General features: G+C 35.0%; 1 protein-coding gene across 1 annotated transcript in view; it reads right to left on the minus strand.

The window, feature by feature from the left end:
* LOC105209953 (furin-like protease 2) overlaps positions 1-4519 on the minus strand; it is a 297953-nt gene extending 293434 nt beyond the window's left edge. Inside the window, exon 1 of the mRNA XM_054230791.1 lies at positions 3969-4519. The gene's annotated coding sequence lies outside the window, so the exon portion shown is untranslated. The remainder of the gene's footprint in view (positions 1-3968) is intronic.
* Between the last annotated feature and the right edge of the window lie 14911 nt (positions 4520-19430).

Consider the following 19430-nt stretch of genomic DNA (forward strand, 5'->3'; position numbering starts at 1 on the left):
GTTCGATTAATTCACCCCAGAATTTGATTTTTTTTAGTTGATAGCGCAGTTGGTAGGTTTTGCTACTTCTGTTTGACACGAACTTTTGGAACAAACAAATGAGTAAAGAACCTACATAGAGCACTTGGCCCTAAATCATATTGCTATTCAAGATCCACAACAACAACTTGTGAACTTTCCTCAGATTATATAAAGAACTGTATATATCAACAATCATTAATCATTAAATACCGAAGTGTCTAGATCCCTAATTTGAAGACTCGAAATTTCGGCTTTAAAATATATTCAGATAAGTGAAGAATACCAATGATTTCACAGTGAAAGCATCGACTTATTTAAATATAGGTACTTAGTATCTGAAAGATTGCATTCAATTAAAATCAAAATTGCAGAAAAAATTAATTCCTGCTAAATCTGCGAGCTTGAAATTCTTAAATTAATTACGAGAAAACCAAACAATACTCTAACTGCAGAGATAACTCCGTGCCATTGTACGTTTTTGCTGACACGCACCAACCCTGACCTGGGCTGTGCGGTTGACGATGTGCTACGGGCAAATTTATTTTCATCCTTATGTGTGGGTGCATAAGCGTCACACAAGTCATGCGGTGATATTTGGCCAAAAGCCAAATGTGCAAGCCACAAGAACAGGAATAACAGCATGAAAAATAACAAACGAAACGAAGCCAAGTGAGACGAGAGTTTAAGTCAATAAGTCGTAATTTCCCGCAAAGCGAGTTTTTTTGTTTCTCCACAACAGAAATGAAATGTGCTAAACTTTATTTCTTTTTATATTTTTCCATTTTTCGCATTTTTTTCTGCCATTCTTTGCGCACGCATATACGTAAACAGATGCAGAGCGTAAATAGTATGAAATATGCATGACCATGGAGGTCAGTTGGGTCTGGTCGTCATGCCAGCGGGTTAAATACACATTTTCGGATTTTCGCAAAAAACAACAAAAATGCAAAAAAAGAAAAAAATACAATAAAGAAATAAAATAACAAAAACCACGTTGAAGCGGAAGTGAAATCTTGGAAAAAATGCGTTAATTCCAGTTGCATTGTCAGCTGTTTGTATGCAATTGGCGACAGGCAAATAGGCGAACGCACAACGAATCCAACATGTGGTGAGTAGAGCCAAAAAATTTATAACGAACGCCCACTTACACTTTTATACACAGGCATGTGTGTGTGTGTGTCTGTGTGCGAAACGTGACTTACCGGCAATCACTTTGGCGCTACCTATTTGGCAAAGCCATTTGCGTCAGCAACAAAGGCAATCAACCGGTTTGGCGAAGACGGCTAGCATGGCTTGACTTGACTCACATACACATAAACACATATAAACTTACAAAAGTATGGTATATATATAGATATATGCACATAAGCTGTTACATATTTATACTATTCAAGTCACTTAACGATTTTTGGTGAAATGCAAATTTTTTCAAAAATTTTGTCTCCAACTTTTATTTGCTTGCTTTGTTTATCTTTCGAACAGGTTTACTAATAAATGTCTTTATTATTTAAATTAACATTTTTTAATTGTCTCGCGTTTTTTCTTTCACTGCGAATACATTAATTTAAACGGTATCAGCCATTAGCCGGTTTTACTTTCATTTTCATTAACATTTTGGCCACTTCTAAGTCGTGCATATGTATATACGTAGCTGTGTATGTATGTATCTATAACTGTAAGCCAGTTTTGTATTTGTGATCTAACGAATAGCTTTGGATAAACAATAAAATCAAAAGTGGCCAAACTTTTTGGACAAATTGGTTTGAGAGTCTTCGCAATCGCTGCGGAAACCAGTTTAACTGCATCAAGCAGGAAGGCCCGCAGCAACGAAAATGTGCTACAGTGGGTAAAAATATATGAATTTACTAGTAATTATTAAAAATTTTTTCTATGGGGAACTCATCTATATATTTGTCTAAAAACTCAAATAATTCTGCGTTTTATAAGAATTCAATAAGAGTATAATATTAACGATGATTTTAAAATAAAAATTCCTCTCTCACGAATTAAAATAAAATAATCTTAAAAAAAGTATATTTAATAATCAGATTTTAGAAAAAATTTCCAGTAAACGTGATATGGATATTTATAATGGGCTTTTCAAAAGAGACGCTATAAAATTATACCGATAGAGATAGCAAACGACGCCATATTTTCCCCCGCTCTTTTGACACTTCTTTTCAGTAAGGTTTGCCATTTCATCACGGAACGATATATGATCCAACAGTGAGTCAAAATTATTAATATTTACTACCCAAATTCGGAGTCATCGGCCTCAACTTTAAAAGCGCTACGTCCAATTTATGGTCGCCATAATCGTCTTGTCAGATCAACAATTGTGCGTCTAGTGGAAAAATCTGAATCCACAGGCACAGCGCAAAATGTTCCCGCGTCGAGAATATTGCTACCGAAAAGATCTTGGCCTACATCCTTACAAAATCAAATAGACACAAGAACTGAAGCCGCTTGACCACCAGAATCGTCGTATATTCGTTAATTGGGATGGGCAACAACTTGAAAATTATGAAAATGGCTTCGTCAATAACGCATATTTTGCAGGTTTGCGTATTGGTCAGGCAGCAATCCGCACATACTCCTTGAGACGCCATTGCATCCCGAAAAGATTACGGTTTGGTGCGGTTTTGGGGCCGTCGGCGTCATTGGGCCGTACGTCTTGCGTGATCATCTAGACCGGCACGTTACTGTGAATGGGTATCGCTCAATGATAATCGAATATTTTTGGCACGAATTGGATGATATGGACTTTGACAATATGTGGTTCCTAAACAGGACGGCGCCACATTTCAGACAGCGAATGTCACAATCCATTTATTGAAAGCCAAGTTTTGTGAACGTATTATTTCACGAAATGACCCAGCCAATTTGGTGGCCACGCAAGAAGAAATCGAGCTCCATACATATTGGCAATACTTTTTTAGCGCTTTTATTGGAAAACCTTTTAGACTGGCAACTCTGGGTATATCAAAATATACAACGTGGAGTTGGGAGCTACAGAACTACTTAAATAGTAAAAGAAATCAACATATAGATAGTCGTTCGTTTGATTCACCTCCGAAAGTATCTCATAAATTACCAACAGCCGTAAGAGAATGAAGACCATTATACAAAGTATTGGTTTCCACTGCTATTTCAATATGACACGAAACTTTCGAGCAAAGAACTGTTTGAAGATGGTTGAAGGCGGTAATTCATTTAATATGATGAAAAATACTAATTTACTTAGACAGATCAATTGTTTGTGAATATGAAATTCCTAAAAATTCTAAAAAAAAGATGCGAATTGCCTTTAATGGCTAAAAATTTCAAACCCTGAAAGTACTCAAAAGTACCCAGTAAGTACTCAAAAAATATTAAAAATATCCTTTGTGGTTATTTCCCACTTTGTCAGGTTTCTTTTGTTTAGCAGTTTTATTTAACATCAGTTAATTTTATATAATGCGGCCCGTACACCCGAGAAAAATTAAAAAAAAATGCTTTTTATGTATATGATTCAATAAAATATATTTTCTACAGTAAAAAGTGGGTCAAGAGTTTATATTCAAGACCTTAAAAGTTTTAATAATATTGAAATAAAGAGCTGCCAGCAACATTGTAAATATAAATTGTGAAAAATCCAGAAATTGATGAGAGGAAAACCTTAAATTTTCAAATATTTAAAAACTACTAATGGAGATATAGGAAATCGTGTTATATGAAAGTTATAATTAACGGTGATTCGGCTGCATTAGTCATGCATAATCGGTGTACAAAGCACATTTATATTTTATATATTATTTTCATTTTCTTGTGGGCTTCTAATTGATCTAATTGATTAAAGATCATAAGTTAAATCAAAAGTTCAAGCGATACCAGTATCAAAGCATAATGTTTTATTATTTGCCTTCGAATATTTGCAAAAAAATATTAAATAATTCTTTACAGCTTACCTCCAAATGTATTATTTTTAAGTTTTTATGAAATTCTTTAATAATGCACGAGATAACACAAATTCAATTTTTATTTTTCACAGCACAAAAACTACAACATTAACACACTGTGCACCAAATATGTGCAGTTGTTGCAGCTTGCTTCTGCCGCGCTGTAGCGGGAAATTACTTCATTAGTTATTGTAGTTTTTATGCTTCAGCAATTACACGACGCTTAACGAAAACATTACTGTTTGTAAATATTAAAAAAAAAATACTCCACATACGCTTTAACTTTTTGTTGTTAATATGCCTTTACAACAATTTACACGCCTTTCTAAGGAACTTTCACGAACGCAACGCTAACACAGCAGCAGTAGCACAACACTTTAACGCACTACAACAACGCGCAAGCACCATCAAAGTTTATAACTTTATACAACAACAACACTAGGAATTCGCGTTACTTGCAGCACTTATTTCGAATATAATATTAGTAAAATATAATTTCTTTATTTATTATTTACACAAAAACACAACTTTCTTGTTAAGCACGCCGCTCTACGCACAGCTGTTCGCTCGTTTTAACTGTCAAAACGCGCTTTTGACACTTTGCAGGCAGCACTTTTTGACATTACATTTTGGGCCTGCACGGGCGCCTCTCCAAAACATGGTAACAGCACAACAACACAGCAGCAGCAGTCATGCGCAGTGAGGCGAAACCAGTTTGCAATGTGAGCTAACCGAAGAGCAAACACAGAAAACAGTAACAACAAAAAAGCGTTCACATAGTAAAAGTGCATTGAAGCGAGCGGGTGGTTGAATAACAATTGCACGCACACATATACACACACACACACAAGTGTTCGTCGTTGGGTCAGCGTTATCAGCAGCCTAAGCTTGAATTGCTCTGTGTGCGGGAGAGCGTTTGTGGAAGAGCGCGTGCATCTCGGAAATTCAACAACACTCTCTTTTGCTTATTACAGCCGCGCTCTTGCTCGCTCCACTTTACTATAAAAGCGTAAGCAACATGTGCTCCCCAGCAACAACTTCAAAATGTTGCGCAACATTTGAGTGTATACGGTGATGTTGCTGCGCTGTAAAGCTGCTGTTTATGGCGCTGGAAATGTAAAAACGAACGTAAATCATTGGTGATTTCGTTGCTAGGAGTGTATTTACACTGCTACTTATAATCATACAAGTTTTTTCCATCTTAAAGAAAATTTAATTCAATAAAATTTTACACAATTTTTGAATTTATCAAACATATTTTAAACTCCTTCCTATAATCTCTTCAACTTTTCATAGCTCAATCTCAGCATAAATAGTAGTGACAGCGCTGTCCTGACTTTTGCTCGACTAGATAATTAATTAGCTAGCAGCTCTGTAAGTTTGTAAATTTAATTAATGAATTGGTCACTTGACGTGGGTCAGTGGCGTGTTTTGTGGCAAATTTAATTCAAGACCTTAAAAATTTATATTTAATTTGCTTATACATACACACCAACATATTATCTTAAATATGATTGATTGTTTGGTAGATTTAATTAGTTGCGGCAATTTGGTTTGATTTAGAATAGTCAAGAGTTTTGTTAAACTTCAATTTTGTGGCCACAAAGTGCAACAGCTGAAGCCGGTTTTGTAAAATTTAGAAGCTGGCAGTTTGGGACTCTATTTTGAATGCTTAAAATATGTTGTCAGTTCTTTTTATAGTGATGCCTTAATTTGACTCCTTTGATAGAAATGTCTTAAAAATTTAGAATACTGTGCATGAGTAGATCTCTGGTGATAGAAAGAAATATGTATCATAAAATTTAAAATAATTTAGATTTGAAATTGTTTTTCAGACCTTGAGAAAAATCTTCTCTTATTCTTCTCTTATTCCTCATTTATCACAATCTTTCAGATTAAAGTTTCTGCTCCGCATTTTTTAACCAAAGAATCACAGCATCCCAAACAAGATAAATTTACTTTATTAAAAATTATTTTCAAAGTTGAACAAAAGTTCGAAGTCTCTCATTTTCAGAATCCGAAAATCTCGTTATCACATATAATATTATTTTTCATATGCATCATTTTGAAGCTTTATTTGCACTCTTTATGAAAGCTCCAACGAAAGCTCTGAATTTTTTAATCTCTGTACCTTAAAAAAAATGAATTTTTTTTATCAAAAACTTTTCAAAACCACTTTGTTCTAGCTGTTATAGCATTAAAAAAAAGTTCAAACGAAAGTTCGAAAAGCTCTCAATTTTAGCATCCAAAAATCTCAGTATCCCAAATAAAATGAATTTTCGTTATCAAAAGTATTTTCATCACTTTACATTGTAGCTTTCATCGCACTCTTTAAGAAAGCTCAAACGAAAGCTCTGAATTTTTTAACCCGTAAATCTCTGTATCTAAAATAAGATTATTTTTTTTTACCAAAAAAAAATGTCTCGAATGCATTATATTGTAGCTTTTATAACTTTTAAAGAGTTCAAATGAAAGCTCAAAATTTATTTGAATCCAAAAATCTCAGTATCCCAAATAAAATAATCTTTTATTAAAAAAATGTGCATTCATTCTTCTAAAGCTTTCATAGCAACATTTTAAAAAGCTCGATCGAAAGCTGAAAAAGCTCCGAATTTCAGAATTCGAAAATCGCGATATGCTTTCGACTCATGATCTGTTCCGGTTTCTCAGTTTTTTGGTGCTGAATGGAGGTAGCTTCTCAAGTATAGGGTGATTTTTTAAGAGCTTGATAACTTTTTAAAAAAAAAAAACGCATAAAATTTGCAAAATCTCATCGGTTCTTTATTTGAAACGTTAGATTGGTTCATGACATTTACTTTTTGAAGATAATTTCATTTAAATGTTGACCGCGGCTGCGTCTTAGGTGGTCCATTCGGAAAGTCCAATTTTGGGCAACTTTTTCGAGCATTTCGGCCGGAATAGCCCGAATTTCTTCGGAAATGTTGTCTTCCAAAGCTGGAATAGTTGCTGGCTTATTTCTGTAGACTTTAGACTTGACGTAGCCCCACAAAAAATAGTCTAAAGGCGTTAAATGGCATGATCTTGGTGGCCAACTTACGGGTCCATTTCTTGAGATGAATTGTTCTCCGAAGTTTTCCCTCAAAATGGCCATAGAATCGCGAGCTGTGTGGCATGTAGCGCCATCTTGTTGAAACCACATGTCAACCAAGTTCAGTTCTTCCATTTTTGGCAACAAAAAGTTTGTTAGCATCGAACGATAGCGATCGCCATTCACCGTAACGTTGCGTCCAACAGCATCTTTGAAAAAATACGGTCCAATGATTCCACCAGCGTACAAACCACACCAAACAGTGCATTTTTCGGGATGCATGGGCAGTTCTTGAACGGCTTCTGGTTGCTCTTCACCCCAAATGCGGCAATTTTGCTTATTTACGTAGCCATTCAACCAGAAATGAGCCTCATCGCATCTCATCTCATCTCATCGAACACATTTCGAACCGAACACTGATTTTGGTAATAAAATTCAATGATTTGCAAGCGTTGCTCGTTAGTAAGTCTATTCATGATGAAATGTCAAAGCATACTGAGCATCTTTCTCTTTGACACCATGTCTGAAATCCCACGTGATCTGTCAAATACTAATGCATGAAAATCCTAACCTCAAAAAAATCACCCGTTATATTCCCACCATTCCTAAGTAACTATTAAAAGCTTGCGAAATATATTGTCTACTATCCATCTTAAATGGTTCGTGATTATAGTTTATTTCATGAAATCTTATCCAATTTACATAATTAAGCTTCACGTTTATTATAACAATTTTTTTAACTTTCTACTTTTTGGAAGAAACTACAAAAATCTAAAATCAGTGGTGATCATATTAGACTTGCTTAAAATATAATTTTGATGATAACTGAAGAAGAAAAAAAAAATAAATTATTCACACATAAAGTTCTAAAGAACCATGTCTTCGTGTCTTTAGTTTAATAGAACTGTCACAAGATATAAAGAAATGAGAAACTGTCTGCTACTAAGCGTAAGGTGGAGTCAAATACCTCAAAGATGCACAGAAAGCAAAATAAAAATTCTACATTTAGTATAAAAAGGAAGAAGAACAAACATAGAATATATTACATTTTCACTTGCAGCATGAGATTGACTTAAATAACGGTTCACACAAAACAAGCGAAGCGACGCGATACAGACACCTCCTCAAACGCAAAACATTTGTGATTACATAGGTGTGTATATGAGTGTTTTACAACCAAATAATGGCGGATGATCTGCCAACTCAGACAACGTGTCATGGCTGATCCATTTGTGGCATCGCCTTCGCATACAGCTGACTGCCAAAAACCTCTGCACACACACACACAAACACACACATGTAAATAAATACTACTCCAGGATTTGTGTATATTTGCGCTTGTTTTGTTGGTTTTTGTGCTATTTTTTCCCTTCCGTTCTTGTTGCTCACATGTAAATGCATCGAAAACTATTCAAGTGCATAACCATTGCACGTACCGATTGCATCCGGTTATTTGCTGCGGAGTAGTTATTTCAGCGAAAAAATGCTGGATTCCTCTGCGGAAGTGACAAAATAAGCGAATTTTGAAGGTAAAATACATAGGAAAACGGTAAAAACAATATGGATTAGAAGGGTGAAGCATATGTGCGCGCCAGAGAGTGTGTGTGGTATATTCCAGGAAGGTTTTCATAGGTAGCACTTGCACAAATTTGCATTTAGATGGAAATTCGTTCGGCCAGCGCAACCCCATTGGAACAATAGCCGTGAGTGGAGTGATGCAGCGTGCAACACAACAGCTTGCAACAACAAAACCAACGAAAAATTGTGACAATAGCGAAAATATACGAGTTGAGGTAAGGGGTAAAGAGGGTGAAAGGGGAGCTCAGCGAAGTGCCGTGAGCTGCCCCCAAAATGCCACTTTTAGGCTTGTTTTTGTTGTTGCATGTTTTTTCGTGCTGTCGTTGCCACTATTACTAACACCAACTAGTTGTTGTTACGCAACAACAACAGCACCACGCGAGCGTTTTCGCACTTTCCGCTGAATGTGTGAAATATCTACACGAAATGGCATGTCAGCTGCAATGTTAAAAAGGTAGCAGCTAGCTAGCTGTCGGCACATGAGCATTGAAAAATGTGTATCTTTACGCACACATACACACATTTGAGTGGAAATGACACAGCGTCCCCAGCGCTAATAAAACAAATTGGTTCTTATGTTATATGTTGCTCGGTAGCGATACAAGTGTATTTAGTGCAATATATTGCGCAGGGAAATTTGAATTACGTATTTGACTGGTGACTAGGTCCGCTGTTTCATAAGTTCATTTTACTTATAAAAAATATATGTATAATATAAAAATAATGGCAACACTACTAAAATAAACTATGAAACTAAAATATTATTAAATATTTATAAAATAAATAATTTCAATGTTTTAATCTTTAAATTTAATAATTTCAAATTTTTCAACAGGTGGCAACACCAAATTCAAAAATTATTTTATTATTCAATTAAATAAATATTTCATAGTCAATAAATCGCTTGGAATGTAATTTAATACATTTTAAATTTAATAATTTCAACATGTTAATTAAAATTAAAAAATTATTTTATTATTTAATTAAATAAATATATTTTTTCATAAATTAAAAAAATTAAATGAAGGTGGCAACCCTTTTAAAATTTCATAGAATAAAATAACATACTATATCGTTTTTAATATACACACATAAGTTCAATAATAATATCTAAGTTATTTTTTTTAAATATATATATTTCCAAGAGGTGGCAACCTTTTTTTTAATACTCCATAAAAACAAATTTAATTAGTTTATTTTCATAAATTGTTAATTAATAAATATTACGTTTGTCTATAATAATACATATACGTGGCAACCCTTTTCCATAAGACCACTTGAGCTAAAAATATTTTAATTTTAATTAATCAATTTGAAAATTGAAATTCGAAAAAAATATTAAAATTTTTATTTAGAAATATATATTTTTAACAATGTGGCAGCATCTAAATTTATGTTTGCATTGAAGTTTGGAAAACAACAACCTTGAAGGATTTAACGACAGTTACAATATTTTTTTTTAACAAATATTTATTATTATATAAAATTTTGTTTTTTTTTTTCAGAATGTTGGCAACCCTAGTCATCCAAAATTTTAATAAAATAGAATATTTTACCGGCTAAATATTACAACTGCTTCTGACCATATAAGGAATACTGGTTCATACCCCAGCTTCATCATAAAATAACTCACGAGAGCCCTGAGAATGGAACCTTGAGAAAAGGTCTTGAATAGACTTTTTTCTTCAAGAAGCTTTTCGTTGTGATTCAAATCTCTATTATTTTGTTTTACATTTAAAATCCTATTAGCATGAAATAACCGGACTTTCTACGAAAACGAAACGATCAGTATATTAGGCTACCGATTATTTGAAATAATCGATTAATATTAATCGATTAATCGTAATTTTTTATCGAGTCGAAGCGTTATACTGCCCCTGAGTAGCACTTTTATAAGGAGGACTGCTATGCTGGCTCGGCATCAGCCCTTTAAAGAAAATATTTTCGAGATCAGAAGTGGGATCTCAGAGTATGTGACTACTACACAGTGGAGCACATTATCGATCAGATTTGATGATAATATACATATATAAAAAGTTATTTAAATATTTTTTCTAAGTCGACTTCTAACTTTAAGAGCCTTGTTGTGGTTCCATCCGCAAACATATAAGAATCCCGGAACCAATCTTCATTCTTAACACCACATCTACACCCAAGACTTTGCTGTTCTATGTGTGTGGGTCAATTCCTCCGTACTTTATCATCTCTCTAAATTGTGGCTGTCTCTCAGTTTGCAAGTGAAATATATGAAATTACACACACATCCCCTTTCGAATGCACACTTTCGTTTGGCGTATAAAACCTTTTCGCGTATTTCACCTCTTCGCCTAACCCTAATATTTCCTGCCGATAACCAAACAAGCGCACCGTATTTACCACCGCCGTCAAACAGTTGAAAGATATTGCACATAACTCCACTCCACAACCCTCGTGTGTGTGCGGCATAACCAATATTTACTTTTTATACAACAAAGGCAATGCCACAAACTACACATATACACATGAACTCCACTAAAACCACACACTCTTACCCACGAAGTACAACGGCGTGTTTCGTTGGTGTATGCGTGGCTTGTATGTATGGCTTGCAACAAGCAAATTTGATATCCTTTGGGAAATTTCATACCTTCTTCGCACGGAAATGGGAAATTTTATTTTCATTCATGCACTTTTTCCTTTTCCCCACTGGCTTTCGGCGTCATTGATATGGCATTTCCGTGCTAAAGCTCGCAGACATTGTGGCTGCACACGCTTCATGCTCTGAGCTGCTGATGTGTATTCGTGTGTGTGTTGGTGATGGTTTCCACTTCTCGGCGACTTCCTTTTTAGCCTTTCTATTACAGCCAATAAATCATATTTTCATATTATGCACAATTATGATTATGATAATGCAAAATGTGTGGTCGCAACGGACGACGTTGATGTCGGTGAGTAGACTCGCTGCTACAAGGTGTGTAATAGACGATTTGTTGTTGCTGTTGTTGTTGGTGATTGTGGTAAGGCTGTTGATCTTGAATCCCCAGTTGACTGCCAGTTAGCGCAAAGTAAATGGTATTTTTTTCAAAAAATTTTCTCAAGCGTAGCATGCTTTTAGGCGCTCACATAGTAGTTGAGTGGCTTCTCTGCCATTTTCTTGCATTTATTTTGGTTTTTTGCTTTCCGTGTCATCAATATTGTTGTCTTGACGACACATTAGCACATTGCTGTGCTTTAAAATGCTCACCAGCATTTGGGGCATGCCCGCAAATTGCTACAAGCGCGATTGTCATACGAATTCCGCCGGTGGCTGCCACCACCATAAATAGCGTAGGCATAAAAGCGGTCGGTCACACATTCACACATACGTGCGAAAAAGTGCGAAAGCAAAATGACCGTAATGCGCACCAGCAGCCCATTTTCAGTTCCATTTCCAATTTTTTTTTGTTTTTGCTGACACTCTCACCACTTTAACCTGAGCATTTCGTTTTGTGCTCCCACGGTCCGTTAGCACACACACCGATAAAAAGGAAGACCTTTAGCGACTAGGCCAACGTAAATGAGTGCTAAGAGCAATGCGGCAATGGCAGCTCTGTAAATTTATGATACTTTAAAGGCCACTAAAGTAATGCCAGCGGCAAAAAGGACACTCTCAATGGCGACGCTTGCATATAAATAAACGAAGGCGCGGGTTTGTTAGGTGTGTGGGTGTATGTGTGTTGGTGGGAAATGCAATGAAATGGAAAGTAGAAGCATTGTAAAGAAAGTAAGGGTACGAACAAATTTGCAAGACAACAATTACTGTTTGTCGATTTGTATGTTTGTATATTTTCTATTATATTTTCTTGTATCCTCGAATATATATGTATAAATAAGTAACTGTTTTCATATATACGCTTGAACCTTGCGCGTAAATAACAAGGTATCCACACATATCAAGGTCAAAAGCGCAACCCCACAAATAATGCGTAACAACAGACCCTAACTACAGGCACTCCCCCTCCCACTCTCACACAAACACACGAAGAATGCATAAAACACAGCGCAGAGAGCGTAGAAAATACAATGTAATAAAAGTGAAATGCGTAGATCGCATGGTAAATAAAGGTCATTACTTTGCGTTGCATAACGTTGCTGCTATAAAGTAATAAACTGCCAAAGTGTTTGATTTTGGTTTAATATTCATTGCGCTTTTATCAAAAAAAAAAAAATTATGAGCGTTTGAATGGCACTCAATTTGTTTGCGTTTCCTATGATTAAATGCTTGTCGATAAATAGCAATTTTTTCGAGCATCATTTTTTATTAATAAGCCATAATCAATTTTTTAGCGAAGTATTGGGGAGTCATGAACTGAATCTGTTAAACAAACAAAAAATTATTATATATAAAATGTATATAAAATGTAGAGAAATAGAGATACATGAGTAAAGTGTCCATTGGAAAGCTTCGAAATTAGCTCCCAAATACTGAATGAAGATTTTTTGTAGTTTAAGATTCACAAATTAAGATGGCAGGCATGTTTTTGAACCACGTTCAAGTTTTAAGTTATAAATATCCCTCATCATCGCGATATTACTCTCTAAGCATACCCTCTCTCATCGAGAAAACAGTCTGGAAAGTAAAAATATTTGTCAGAGCTGAAAGGTATACTTCATTTTTATTCATTCCATTTTTGCTGCCATGATTCTGAACCGACGACATTACTTGTTTTTCTAGCAATAGATGGATGAGAAAGTACTCTGTTGTTAGCAATCTTTATTTAAGAAGGTTATTCATTTGCTAATGTTTTCCAAAGGTATCCTATTTTCTTCCTTGATAAGATAAGGTAGCAGGTGGTTGGGCTTGCTCTATAATGAGTTAACCTAATATTAATCTTTGAATGTGACTTATGTATTTAACTGTGCTTGTGAAATATAAGAGCTATTTTAATATTATATATCAGTACCTAGAAAAGTTTTACCATCCCCTACAGTATTTCGGATTTAATTATTGTATTGTCTTCCAAAGTATTTTTAGAGCTTTCATAAAAGCTTCCACCCTACCAAGTACCTTCAGATACTTAAATTCTGGAAACAATTATTTCAAGTTTTCTCAAGCAAAAGCTAAAACCTCATTTAGTTGACGATTTGTTTTTAAAAATTGTCTCTGACCTCTAACTCTATTTTTGAACGACGAACATGTCAAGAGCTTTTAGAAATAGAATGAAACCTCTCGATAGTTAGATGATATATGTATATGTTAGATATATGTGTACGAGTCTGTAGTATCTTGGGAGAGTTTTGACAACAGCAAAAAAGCTTTCGAACATGTGAAAGCACTAGTTAGATGGTATGGTTATGAGAGTGATATATTTTCAGATTATTCGAAATAATAATTTTAATTTCTAGACATAAAGATATTACGAAACAATTCAAACTTTCTCGAGCAATTTTATATAGCTTAAAGCTCATTTAGTTCACGATTTGTTTTATTGCGACAAAAATGCATAGAGCTTTAAGAATTATGAAAGCTTTCGATAGTTAAATGATATATCAACGATTCTTCATTATCTTGAGGAGTGTTTTTACAACAGAATCAAAGATTTCGAACAGGTGAAATCACTAGTTAGTTAGTATGATTATAAGAGTGGTATATTTTTAGGAAAGACGAAACATATAATAATAATTCGATTTTATAGACATAAAGAACTTATGGTTAAAAGCTTTAACTGAAAAGCTCAAAAGCTCTAGTACAAATATCAGTGATTTTCAATCATATGCTTGTTTGGCTTCGAGAGCTTTTAGATTTAAAGTTCAAAAGTAGTTGAAGCTTTGTATAGAAAATTTTTAATCAACTGCCTATAGTTAAAATTAGATTAATGACGTTATTTTGGGAAGGGTGCGCCACAAAGATTATACTATAACGGGATAATCATATAATGAATATTTTTTTTTAAATTTCTAAAAAGCGATCTAAAACACAAGGAGTCTACAAATAAACTCAATTTCTTTTTTCAAGTTATTCACACCGTTTCCAATTTTCAACTTCCGCTTTCAGGGTGTAAGTATAATTTAATCCGCTTTAAATGATTAACACAGTCTAATACATTTTCAACTTGAGCACGCCATCACCACCACCCCCCACATCCAGCTATAATCCGCGTGAGCCACAATTTGTGTTTATTTTCAATTTGCGAATAAACGAAACCAAAATCCTGTCAAAGCAAAACAAGATGCTGCTGCTGCTTCGACGACGCACCATCGCGTGCTTACAAATCTAACAATTTTACTTTTCAAAAGCGTTTACACCCTCCTCCCACCGAGTCCGCACTTGCCGCAAGCGCCAACATACAAATAAATTGCGTTACTAAATAATGTCCTTCGAGATAATTTCACATCAGGTGAGCTGAATGGAGCTAGCTATGTGGAGGGGGCGTTGCGACGTTTCTTTAACGTCAACGAAAAACCACAACAAAAGGTGTAACAGTTATACGCTGTCAGTTGGATGTCCACCGCTTTTGGTTGTGTTAAATGCTTTTCACCTTTCAACGGGTATCTTTGCCACATTTTCACGCTGTCTTTGACTGGCTTTCTGCTAAGTATATATGTGTGTGTGACTCTGTAGAGTCTTTGAGTGTTTCTAAGTGTGTGCGATGGACTCTGAGAGTGTGTCTTTGTTTTGCAAAGGGCCCTTTGTGGTATGCAAAACCATTACGCTTTTAAAGTGTTTACTTTGTAAGCGACCACGCCTCTAAACTCCCACAATGAGCGTACACGTTTTTTCCGTTGACGGCTGATTTACAATGACAGCAAAATTAATGTTCTACTTTGTGCCAGCGTGCCGAGCGTTGTTAGTAGGCCTAATAATAAGCACTACTATGGCAATAGTGTCTGCCGTAGAGAGTCCACAGAGGCTTCTGATGTGTGCTTATATATGAAGCTGTAGAATCATCGCTGAGCAGGCGAGCATAATAACAAGCATTGCGACGTGCTCCGTACACGCCTTCGGCCGCACAAAGCGTTCTCCACTTACACGCTCGAAGCGTCCTCTACATGGAGGAGGGTGCCTCTTCCACCTCAACTCCTCTTCCTTCACTGCTCAAATATCCAATTCACCATCGCTTTGTTCAACTTCTCCGCAGGTTGTTTGTAGTGGTGCCACTTTCTTTGCTGTCCGTCCACCCATTTATCCCGCCCCGCCGGCTCTTGTGTTATCCGCACCACCCACCGCTCTCCGCAGTTATGTGCACTGAGAGAGTAATTCGTTGGTGCTGATGAAATAAGATTATTTATTACTGAATTTCCCGCTCCTTTTGCCGCCAACATACCCACATAGAGAGCTCACCCGCTCAAGTGCTCTTTTTAGCTCGTTTGTTCAGCTTTTCCGCTGTCTTTCGACCATCATAAATTGTTATTGGAGGCATTGTTGTCGCAAATAACGTAAATAACCATTTATCATATTGTAAAATTCCCATATAATATTACATATCCCTAACAAGCAGACACACACACCCGCGTGAGTAACTGCGTATTTATATGCATTTTAGCTCGCGCAAACATATTATTGATATCTTAGAATCCTCAGCATAAAATTTTCTTTTTTTAAAGGAAAATCTTGTAAGCCAGTTTGGCCGCATGCAGCTTAAGGCCTGTGTTGGCTGAGGCTTTGTGTGCGGCGTGTCCCATTTAAATTAATGATTGTTGATTTTCGATATCAAGTAATTTGACAAAGCTGGCTTGTAGCGGGCGGTGCTTGTTTTCTAATTTATGGCGATTTTGTAATTGCCAGCGCTTATATTGAGTTTACATACACTTACAAATAGATGAGCAGCTAGTTTAATAAATCAGTTGTTTAAGGAGAAATTTCTGAAATAATATCTGGGGAATTATTGAAGTCACATTTCTGATTATATTAAAAAATAATAATAATAATTTAAATCTGAAGCAGCCAAATTAATATCAACAAGTAGTGAATCCTTTAGTTCAGATGTTGTCGAATAATTAATTCTCTCGCTATTAGGTACTCAAGGACGAGAAAATATTTTCATGTGTTGTGGGAATAGAATTACTATTGGAATATCTTTTATGCAGTGATATGTGGTACAAACTAATCAAAGGTATGAAATCAGTATATAAATAGTGTACGGATTTTGACCGGAGTCTAATCCAATTTCATCACTTTACTGGAGAGAGAAAGCTCTGAGATGATTGCATTTTCTTTTGGTGTTAATCTAAAGTATGTTCGATAATAACCTTTGCGCACAAGCAACTTAATTTAATATAAGAATATAATTGAGAAACCAGTTTTTACCTTTCGCACTGCCGACTACTCGATTAACGATCAGCTATTATGTATTTTTCTTTTTGTTTTCTTAAGAAGTTGGTAAATTTCATTAGCTGATAGCAATCAGCTATAACCAAATTTACAACGTAAAACAAAAACCCGCAGAGTTGTATTTCAGTTTCAACTCGATTTTTATTCGATTAAAAATTAATATAGCAAAATACGACTTTTCTTTTATATGGTAAATCAAGCGATTTAATCGATCAAAGACTGATTAATTGATCAATTAACACCAGTGCGAAAAGGCTATAACATGTTTCAATCCATTTTTAATAAAACAACTTCTTCTTCTTCTTGACTGGCGTAGACACCGCGTAGACACAGCGTAGCCGCTGTCTTTTTATTCGCTGTCTATGTCGTCGAACAACACATACAGCTCATCATTACATCTTCTGCGGTATTCGCAGTTGCCAATGTTTAAGGGACCATAAAAATTTTATCCATTTTGGCACTAATGCACATTTTTATCAGGAAACAGTCTTCTGGATTCAAAACGTCGAGAGATAACTGAAGTTTTCTCAGACTTAAGAACTAAGTACTAATATTCGGTATCTGGAGGTGTTGTTATAGTCCGAGTTATGGATATATGGGAAATGTTACAACTTAAAGTCATTATTTGTGTTCTATTTAGAGTTACATAAGACATACAGTGTAAAGGCAGACAAGTTGATGCTGATATAACCACTCTCCAGATCATTACATTATTTTTATTAGCAAACAAATGGATCGATAGACATCCGGAGATAAATTCGGATTAGTTTTAAGTGTTCAAGACAACTGTTTGTTGAATAAGCGATATACTAATTTCTTACTCCATAAACTCATGGATGCAATAAAAGATTGAAATTCTTTGACGAGGAAGAAATCCAGCGGTACTTCGGAATTCTCAGTGTTTAATTATTCATTCCTAATATATACTTCTAAATATTTAGCAGAACTATTGAGGTTAGTTTTCATTGATTGTGAGACAATTGTTGAAAATTTCTATAACATAAGATCAGAGATATTCAATGATTCAAGCATATCCTATATATTTGTACTAATTTATCTATAAATTTGTCAAAAGTGCCTTTATTAAAAATATATTATTATTATTACTATTGTTGAAACGTTGAAATCTAACAAAGTAAAACCATTTCAATTGTTAAGTTTTGTTGTAATTTCTCTAATAGAAAACCTCTCAATGACGGCATATATTAAAATATATTAAAAATGACAATCGAGAAAGAATCTCAATTAAACAAATCGTTTTGCATTAAAAATAGATCATCGTAAAACCTACAGGTGTTATAAATGCATGGCGATAAGAATAGCGTTGCAATTTCGCTGTCATATAATGCACTAATTCATAAATTTCGCAATTCAAATGATTGCCAATGCATCGCGATATGCATTTATGTCAATAACAATAATAAATGCAGCAACACTCAACAAATTGAAATTAAACAATGGAATATATATTGAAGAGTATTGTAAATATAAATTAGAGACAATTCGAAGTGAACAGTACAACATATGGACTAGTTTCTGCGCAGTATAGGAGTAGTTACATGGTGAACGGGTTTTGAAGAAAGGTCATTAATGAAAATTAGAATCGATATTCGAACGAATTTTCTAAAATTGTATTTCATTTTATTTTATTAATTCAATAAAAATTGTGTCTAATCCGAAAAGTATTCCTTTGAGGCTAGTTTGTAACTAGAACACCACCGAAAATAACTAACTACTTGAATTCTAGTTTATAGAATATACTTCTTCTAAGGATTTTTATACTCTCGCAACAAAAGTTGCTAAAGAGAGTATTATAGTTTTGTCCACATAACGGTTGTTTGTAAGTCCTAAAACTAGACTAACTAGAACTAGAGTTAGATATAGGGTTATATATACCAAAGTGATCAAGGTGACGAGTAAAGTTTAAATCCGGATGTCTGTCTGTCCGTCCGTCCGTCTCTCCGTCCGTGCAAGCTGTAACTTGAGTAAAAATTGAGATAGCTTAGTGAAACTTGGAACACGTATTCCTTGGCACCATAAGAAGGTTAAGTTCGAAGATGGGCGGAATCGGACCACTGCCACGCCCACAAAATGGCGATAACCAAGAACACATAAACAGCTATAACTAAGCCAATAATATAAATGAAAATAAAATTTGGAACATAGGATCGCATTAGGGAGGGGCACATTTGAATGTAATTTTTTTGGAAAAGTGGGCGTGACCCCGCCCCCAAATAGGTTTTTTGTATATATCTTGCAAACCAATAAAGCTATATAAACCAAACTTTCTGCAGTCGTTTCTTTTAGCCGTTTCCTTATACAGTCCAAAAATGAAAGAAATCGGATAATAACCACGCCCACCTCCCATACAAAGGTTAGGTTGAAAATGACTAAAAGTGCTTTAACTCACTAACGAGAAACATCAGAAACACCAAATTTTACATAAGAAATGGCAGAAGGAAGCTGCACTGAGATTTTTTTACAAATTGGAAAATGGGCGTGGCGTCGCCCACTTATGGGTCAAAAACCATATCTCAAGAACTCGACAGATTTC

This window comes from Zeugodacus cucurbitae, chromosome 5 (genome assembly GCF_028554725.1).
Source record: "Zeugodacus cucurbitae isolate PBARC_wt_2022May chromosome 5, idZeuCucr1.2, whole genome shotgun sequence".
Lineage (NCBI taxonomy): Eukaryota > Metazoa > Arthropoda > Insecta > Diptera > Tephritidae > Zeugodacus > Zeugodacus cucurbitae.